Source organism: Coptis chinensis, chromosome 2, assembly GCF_015680905.1.
Source record: "Coptis chinensis isolate HL-2020 chromosome 2, ASM1568090v1, whole genome shotgun sequence".
Taxonomy (NCBI): domain Eukaryota; kingdom Viridiplantae; phylum Streptophyta; class Magnoliopsida; order Ranunculales; family Ranunculaceae; genus Coptis; species Coptis chinensis.
In genome coordinates, this window is record NC_141457.1 from 44,746,443 (window position 1) to 44,755,415 (window position 8,973).

Here is an 8,973-nt window from a genome sequence, read left to right on the forward strand (position 1 = left end):
ATTGTAGGATAATTTGTCTGTTTTAACAATCGAATATGGCCACTATCCGAATTTTCGTTTCACTTCTTTTGCTTTTCATTATGTTATCTATGTGGAGGGTGATAGTGTGAGACGTACTATAATATGTGAAGCTGATGTATTTAAAGAACTGGGCATGGATATGAAAATGTTGGCATTCTGTGATAAGGCTCTACCCTTTAGACAATGTGCTAATGATTTAGTGGATGGAATGTCACTGGAGGAGAAGGTTGCACAGCTTGGCGATAAAGCAGCAGGGGTGGAACGGCTTAATCTTCCTGGCGTATGAGTGGTGGTCCGAAGCTCTGCATGGAGTGTTAGATGTTGGTCATGGCACACATTTTGATGGCATTACTCGCTCTGCCACAAGTTTTCCTCCTGTTATTCTTACTACTGCTGCGTTCAATGAAAGTTTATGGAAAACAATTGGCGTGGTATATATCTAATCTAACTATTACGATACATTCCCTTTCGTGAGGGACATTTGATCTTTGTTTATTCTAACTCGAGGACTGATTAGAATAGATTGTCGCCACTTGACATATGCCACTTATAATAGATTGTCACTTATAAACTAATGTCACTTATAAATTATAATAGATTGTCACTTATAAACTACAAGAAATTGGGCCTTGACCCAATTTCGATTCAAAACAACTCTAGAGGACAGAGTTTTTTTATAATCACTCACAAGAACAAATTTCGGGTGAAAATAACCCTTAAAACCAATTTTCGCCTGAAAATAACCCTCAAGGACAAATGACTCAGATTTGAAATAAGTATTTTCCGATTTTACCCTTTATGTCATTTGAAATAAGTGTTCATACCTTCTGCTGATGTATGAACAATGATTGTTCATACCCAAATAAGTGAACGTACCTTATACAATATATTGATGTATGAATAATGATTAGGGTTAGTTAGACTTATCCCTCCATTACTAGTTGCAATTAGTGTTACCCCCCGTTTTCAAAAATATTAGTGATACCCCCGCCCCCCCCCATTTGAGTGATCCAACGATCATATTTCTTCATCTGAAAAAAAAAATCATCTCGTAACCGTTGGATCTTGCAATGGGGGTAACACTAATTGCAACTAGTAATGGGGGGTAAGTCTAACTAACCCTAATGATTATTCATAGATCATGTTGAGATATACATAGTGATTGTTCCTACTCCAATATGTGTTCTTATTGATTATACATTATGTTAAGGTATGAACATTGATTGTTCATTTCCCAAATAGGTATGAACAATCATTGTTCATACTTCAATAAGTGTTCTTATTGATCATACATCATATTTAAGTATGAACATTGATTGTTCATACCCCAAATAGGTATGAACAATAATTGTTCATACCCTAATATATGTATGAACAATGACTGTTCATAACTCATGTTGATGTATGAACAATGATTGTTCATACCCAAAATAAGTATGAACAATTATTTTTCATATATGAACAATTATTGTTCATAGTCCAATAAGTGTTCTTATTGATCATACATTATGTTTAGATATGAACATTGATTATTCATACCCCAAATAGGTATGAACAATAATTGTTCATAGCTCATATGAATAATCATTGTTCATACTCCAATAAGTGTTCTTATTGATCATACATTATGTTGAGGTATGAACATTGATTGTTCATCACTCATATTAATGTCTGAACAATGATTGTTCATACCCCAATAAATGTTCTTATTGATCATATATTATGTTGAGGTATGAATATTGATTGTTCATACCCCAAATAAGTATGAACAATGATTGTTCATAGTTCATGTTGAGGTATAAACAATAATTGTTCATATTCCAATATGTGTTTTTACTGATCATATATTATGTTGAGGTATGAACACTGATTGTTCATACCCCAAATAGGTATGAACAATCAACAATGATTGTTTATATGAACTATGAGTGTTCATAGCTCATATTAATGTATGAACAGTGATTGTTCATACCCGAAATAGATATGAACAATCATTGTTCATACTATATACGCTAGATCGTTTCGGTTGGGTCGGGCCGTTTATTATTTCGTACCAGGAGTATATTTGACATTTCATGTACCCGAGCCGTTTTTAATTTCGCGTCAAGAGTATATTTGAACTTTCATCTACTCGGTCCTTGTCAGTGATTAAAAAAAAAAGGTGTCCTTTACGAGTTACTTTCTTCTCGGATTTGTCCTGGAGAGTTTCTCTCTGTATAAAGAGTTTCTCTATGTATAAACTAATGTCACTTAGAAACTAATGGCCCTAATCATATGTCACTTATAATAGATTGTCACCACTTGACAAACTTAGAAACTGATCATGTTTCTAATAATCAGTTAGACTTGAAACTTTTGAGCTGATCCCAATCATTTAATCACTCGGCATGCTTAGGAGCACCATGCAACACGCCAACAAATATAACTCAACAACAAAAATGTCGAATGTGATATTTATTACAGTATCTCTTTGTTTGATCATTGTAATTTCTTTTACATTTGCAGAAACTCGAATATTATTGCCCATGTACTCGCGGCTAGGGGACAACAAGCCCCTCCGCATTTTACTTTGAACCCTGCTACGGCAAGGTCGTTGATTACTTTATGCATGGATGTAAGGAAGGTAGGAAGCTCTTCCTAGTTTTGGAAGTGTATTCCTTTTATCTAAAAAAAAAAAAATAATAATAATAATAATAATAATAAAATAATGTACTTGGCAGTGTTTGTAATACAAACAATATGATTTAATTTAATTGGGCGTTGTTCAAATGTTGGCAATGTTTGGATTCGTTAACTAACCTCACCCCGTTTTATATTTATTCGTTGATTAGGCTGTTTCAAACGAGGCCCGAGCACTGCACAATGCGGGATTATCAGGATTGACATTTTGGAGTCCAACCATCAAAGTAGTTAGGGATCCGAGGTGGGGTAAAACTACATAAACCACTGGTGAAGACCCCTTCGTGGTTGGTCATTATGCTGTTAATTATGTGAGAGGCCTGTAAGAAGTAGTTGGCTATGAGGTGAATACCACTTATCCAAATTCAAGACCCATCAAGGCTGCAGTGTGTTGCAAACACTATGGAGCATATGATGTTGATAATTGGAATGGAATCGACAGATATCACTTCGATGTGCAGGTGCTAGACATATAATTTGAGCACTGCTTTGCTTTTCTTGCTATGGAAAAGTAGTAAATGTAAATACCACAGGTACATTTTTTTATATTGGTTATTTACATGCTGTTATTTGAAGGTAGCGGAGAGGGATCTCATCGAGACTTTGCACTATCCGTTCGAGATGTGCGTGAAAGAAGGTGACGCAGCCAGTCTCATGTGTTCATACAACAGAGTCAACGGCGTGCTAGCTTGTGCCAATCCCAGGCTCTTAAATGATACTGTCAGGGGATTGTCGTATCTTCATGGGTAAGTCTGTGTATATTAAGACTTCTACTTATAAGGTAAGGAAGATACTATTCTTTGCTGAAAAAAAATGTTAAATCAATGTAGACAAACTATTGAAGACGAATACAACATATGCCAAGTTGCTAATTGTTCTAAAACATTTGTGCAGTTATATTGTGGTTGATTGCGATTCAGTTGAAGTAATGGTATCGGGTCAGAAATACCTGAACGACACACCAGTAGATGCCGTTGCACAATCCCTTAATGCCGGTACGTCCTTTTATCATCCTTTGGCACTAATCTAGCTGCTAAAAGGGTATAAAACTAAGGGTCCAGCGTTTCAATATAATTCTAAATTTGGTTTAGGTAAATAACATGTATGTCTCCTCAGATCAATTCATGACATTCATGATAATATCTTTATACAAAAAATACTCAGGGCTCGATTTAGACTGCGGAGACTATGTTCCAAAATATGGAGGGGAAGCCATAAAGAAAGGGAAGGTTGCTGAAGCAAAGCTCGAGGAAGCTCTGAAGAATCTGTATATTGTGTTGATGAGGCTTGGCTGGTTTGATGGTATCCCTGGTAATTATAGTGCATTAGGAAGAGATGATATCTGCTCCCCAGCCTCCTTAGAGTTGGCAGCAGAGGCAGCTAGACAAGGCATTGTGTTGCTCCAGAATGACAACAACATTTTGCCACTCTGCCCCCCTCCCCGTGGTCAAAAGAAGTTCACCGTAGGTGTAGTTGGACCTCATGCTAATGCCACAGTCGCCAGAATTATGCCAGTAAGTTTCACTTTTGTTTCTTTTGCTTTGTTGTCTGTCTTGTTTCCTCTAGTATATAAGTAAATATATTTTGAAAAAAAATATATATAAGTAAATATAGTCCAAGTAATTAAGGAAACTATTGTGGTATTTTCAGTGAAGAGTGGTGTTACTTGCTGAGTTGCCGGTACACTTGCTGGACTTGGAACTTATAGGGATGTTAAATATGCACCGAGATGCGTTGATGCGTTGATGTTAAAAAAGTCAAATTGGGTTGACCAATTTTTTTTTGTGTGTATTGGGGGGGGGGACCCTAATTTCCCATCTAGTAGGGGGGAAATCCTAATTGGCTCATCTAGTGGGGGGAGTAACACTATTTCACCCATATAAGAATGACAGTGGCATTAAGCCAGCAATAGAGGTTACTAGGGATACAAATGTGACAGTCTTATTTGTGGGACTCGACCTATCTGTTGAGGCAGAGAGTTTAGATCGGTCTGACCTAAGTTTCCCTGGATTTCAACAAGATATGGTAGAAGATTTTGCAGACGCCAATGTGCTTAATAACGTTCCTACAATTGTGGCCATTTTCTCTGTTGGAGGGATTGACATTACAACGTTACTAAACAACTCAAAACTTCAGCAGGCCTCTGCTATAGTATGGGCTTGTTATCCAGGTGCAGAAGGTGGTCGCACTATAGCTGATGTCTTGTATGGAAAATATAACCCAGGTAATTAGATAATGCATATATATATCGTTGATTCTATTAAATTGATGCATAAATGGTGATAACCCGTAAAAACTCAACTAAATTTCTCTAGCCTTATTCTTACGGTATCAATTATTTATTTCCTACTTTCACATATATATTCATGCAATATATAGAGTACGGAATCGTTCCACTCTTAAACTAGCAAGACATAAGTGAATTCAATTAATCAAACACAAGGAACAATGGTGAGAGTAATGTGTGATGTGAAATTTCTATTCTACGATTATACTATGGATTCAAATAACTCTAAATTAACTAAACTAATAAAAATATAGATGAATCAAATATGGAGAAAGCTAGAGAGAGATTGAAATCCACTTTTTAAGTTCTTAACATGCTAGCATAGATTTGTATAGAAAACCCTTGTCTAGATATTCTCACACAAGATTAAAATATAAAGACGTACTAGACTTTTAATGATCCCTAATTACTTTATACTATCTCTAGTCATAAAATAATTAGCATGAGAGAAAGCTTGTTCCCATTCTCATGGCAAACTCACTATTCTCTAGTTTAGGTTAAACTCTTTTTATCTCTAAGTCAAGAAAAACATAAACTTAAAATCCTAAACAACAAATCTATACTACCAAATCAAGTCTTCTCAAAGCTTCATTCAACTCCCTCTAATGGAAGTTTAGTTTTGATTAATGGGACTATCATAAACAAAATAATGAAAGGAATACATAATAGAAAGAGAAGCAATTGAATTGAATATAAATGGTTATAATGGAGGCTACAAAGCTAAATCTAAATTAAAACAAGGTAATATAACTAATTACTTGAATTCTAAACTAATTGTGATTCTAAATAATAATCTACTTTGTTCTAACACTAATTAATTGAATGATTCATGGGACTATCATAAACAAAATAATGAAAAGAATACATAATAGAAAGAGAAACAATTGAATTGAATATAAATGGTTATAATGGAGGCTACAAAGCTAAATCTAAATTAAAACAAGGTAATAGAACTAATTACTTGAATTCTAAACTAATTGTGATTCTAAATAATAATCTACTTTGTTCTAACACTAATTAATTGAATGTAAAAAAAAACCAGATCTAAAACAAGTTATTGGAACTAATTAATGGAGTCTAACCTAATTTTCTAATCTAGATCTAGGTTATCTTAAGAGTTAAGTCTTCTCCATACAAATGGAGGAGACCAGATCCACTTTTTCGTGCATGGGCTGAGGAGCCATGTTTTAGGCAGGAAAATCGAGCCAAAAACCCAATTTCTTTAGTCCACAGAGGTCTTTTCAGTTGGATTTGACTTCTATAGACTTTTCGCCCACTTCTGCTCCTCTGATTGGGTTAAGGCTTGGACCATTGGAAATCTCTTTCCGAGCCGGTCGTTTTGACATAAGGTAGGCCCAATTCTGAAGTCTGAGTCCAAAGATACGGCCTTCAGAAATTCTGCTGACTTTTATATGCTATTTCTGCCCGCGTTGACTTTGACTTTTCAGCTTTGACTGGGCTTTAAAAATGCTTTTTTTCCTTGAATCTTGGTTTTTTTATCATAGAGCTTCTTAGCAACCAACCCTTGCTCCTTTATCTCGCAAAAGGGACGCATTTCTGCACATATTTGACCCCAATGCCTAAAATACACAAAAGCACGATAACAGTACTAACTCTTACTTATTAATCACATAATTGGTCTAAAGCAATATTGTTAAAGGGGTTAAAACTACAGTTTTGGGCTCTTATCAAATGGCTAGCTAAATTGAATCTGACCACATTTATGTACTTCAATTCTCTGTGTTTTGTTTCAACTATCTCTCAGCTAGTCGGCTTTTAATTGTTGGAGTTATCCCTCACATGAGAATGAGGAAGAGGAGAGAAAGCAGTATTGTTCGTGTGAAGAAGTCTAAAGCGCGCACGCGCTCAGATTGGTCGTGACCAAGGCCCCTTGCCGTGAAAAAGAAGATAGTTTTTTTTGAGCCTCTCACAAAACAAAGTTATTGGACTTTTGGTTTGAGGAAAAATCGAGGAGATCTTGGCGATCGCTCATGTCCGAAAATCATGAATTCTATTTCGTCAGTAAACCGCATTTTTTGGGAGTATAAAAACAGAACTAGGTTTTGGAAAACCTAACACAAAAAGTCACGAAATAGAAACCTAACTTTGAGAGAGATCAAAATTGAGAGAGAACTCTTGCATCTAGAAAAGCTTGTAAGGAGAGAGGAGTGATCTAGTAAGGTGGAGAGACTAGAGAGGAGTGATTGTAATCTTCCTTTCCATACTTATAAAAGGATTAGCTCTTGTGGAAGTAGACATCATTGGCCGAACCACGTTACATCTTTGTGTTGTGGTATGTTTTACTTGTTCTATATTTCTATTGTTTGTTTGTGATAGTTATATCCATAGATTAAGATTGAGGTTGTTGGTTGTAATGAAAGATTAGTTTTTTGTCTAGAGTAGTAGTTTGTCCAAATACAAGTTATCTTAGTAGGGGATCGATTGGTATCGTTGTCTCCAACACCAATCACATGGTATCTACAAGAATACATAAGCAAGCTCCCCATGACTTCAATGCAACTCAGACCAGACACTGCAAAGAGTTATCCTGGAAGGACATATAAGTTCTATAATGGAAACACTGTATTTCCATTTGGCCATGGCTTAAGTTATGCCAGCATTTCTGTGACACCCAAAGTGCTTTCACTTGAACGACAACAGTTCGTAAGATGCAGACAAATTGGTTCCTTATATGGAATAGTACCCAAGTGCCCATTAATCCTAGTTGGAGATTCAAAATGCCATGGCACGGTGAAGATTGTTATCGACTTGAAGAACTCAGGAAATACATATGGGGCACATGTGATGATGTTGTATACGTCACCACCATCTTACATACCTGGAGTCCCAATCAAGAAAGTTGCTGCATTCCAAAGGGTGGACAAAGTTCTCCTGTGGAGTTCAACTTAAATGCTTGCATGACATTTAGCATTATTGGTGAAGATTCTTATGAGTTGTTACCAGCTGGAGATCATGGCATTTTAATAGGAGATGACCAAACCTCAATCTCTTCCACGATTTCCTTATCGTTTAATTTGGTCTCAAACATAGGAGGCAAGCTCAGTAGATCGGGGGAATTTTGATTCATATACAATATCGCCAACAATAAGTAGAAGATTTATTTTTGGTCTCTGGGAACAGGTTAATTGAGAGATCTATCTCATCATGAAATAATGTAAACGCAGTCATGTACATTTGGCGCAAGGAACATGTCAAAGTGACAATTTTGTATCACAAGGAGAGGATGCACTATAGATATATGGTGATTTCAGTTTAACCATTCGGATGAGTGTATAGGAGTTCATTAAGGGAACATGTTTTTTTTATATAAGTTCTTAAATAAAATGTTGGGTTAATGAGTATTACCCCCAGTAGATGAGCCAATTAGGATTTCCCCCCACTAGATGGAAAATTAAGGTCTCAATACACACACATAAAAAACACGGTCAACTCAAGTTGATTTTTTTTTTGTGTGTACTTAGGGGGCATACCCTAATTTCCCCATCTGTGAGGGGGAAATCCTAATTGGCTCATCTAGTGGGGGGTAATACTAGTTAACCCTAAAATGTTTCATTTTTGCCCTCCTCAGCAACGGTCATTAGAGTTAAACTGAAAGGAGGTACGAAATATTCTGTTACGTGATCCAGTGCTCGTGAAAGAAAGGTGGTCTGCAGCCTTATTAGTTGCTATAAACACATGATAGCCGCCGTAATGTTGTCACACGTATAGCCATGGTGCTCTTTCACTATTCTTCAATATGTTAACTGCTCTCAAGGAGTCCGATGCACCCTCAACCTTGAGGATTTGAATCTTCTAACAACGTTATAGCCAACTAGTATTGTTTTAGGCTCATGAATTAATAATACTAACCTTAAGCCTCTAGCGCTTGTATAAGCTCCCCCGTATGTTGTCTGTCAATGATCCATATGTATTTAACTTTTCTATTCCCCTCTCTGGATTTTTCCATATGCATGCATTGAATCAGT

At 36.2% G+C, this 8,973-nt stretch overlaps 1 pseudogene across 1 annotated transcript; it reads left to right on the plus strand.

The window, feature by feature from the left end:
- Positions 1 to 154: 154 nt before the first annotated feature.
- Positions 155 to 7,897, plus strand: LOC147516188 (putative beta-D-xylosidase 5; annotated as a pseudogene). The gene is made up of 7 exons (XR_015213021.1): positions 155 to 449; positions 2,853 to 3,161; positions 3,277 to 3,446; positions 3,595 to 3,695; positions 3,865 to 4,218; positions 4,553 to 4,924; positions 7,422 to 7,897. The product of XR_015213021.1 is annotated as a putative beta-D-xylosidase 5 (transcript).
- The last annotated feature ends 1,076 nt before the right edge of the window (positions 7,898 to 8,973 follow it).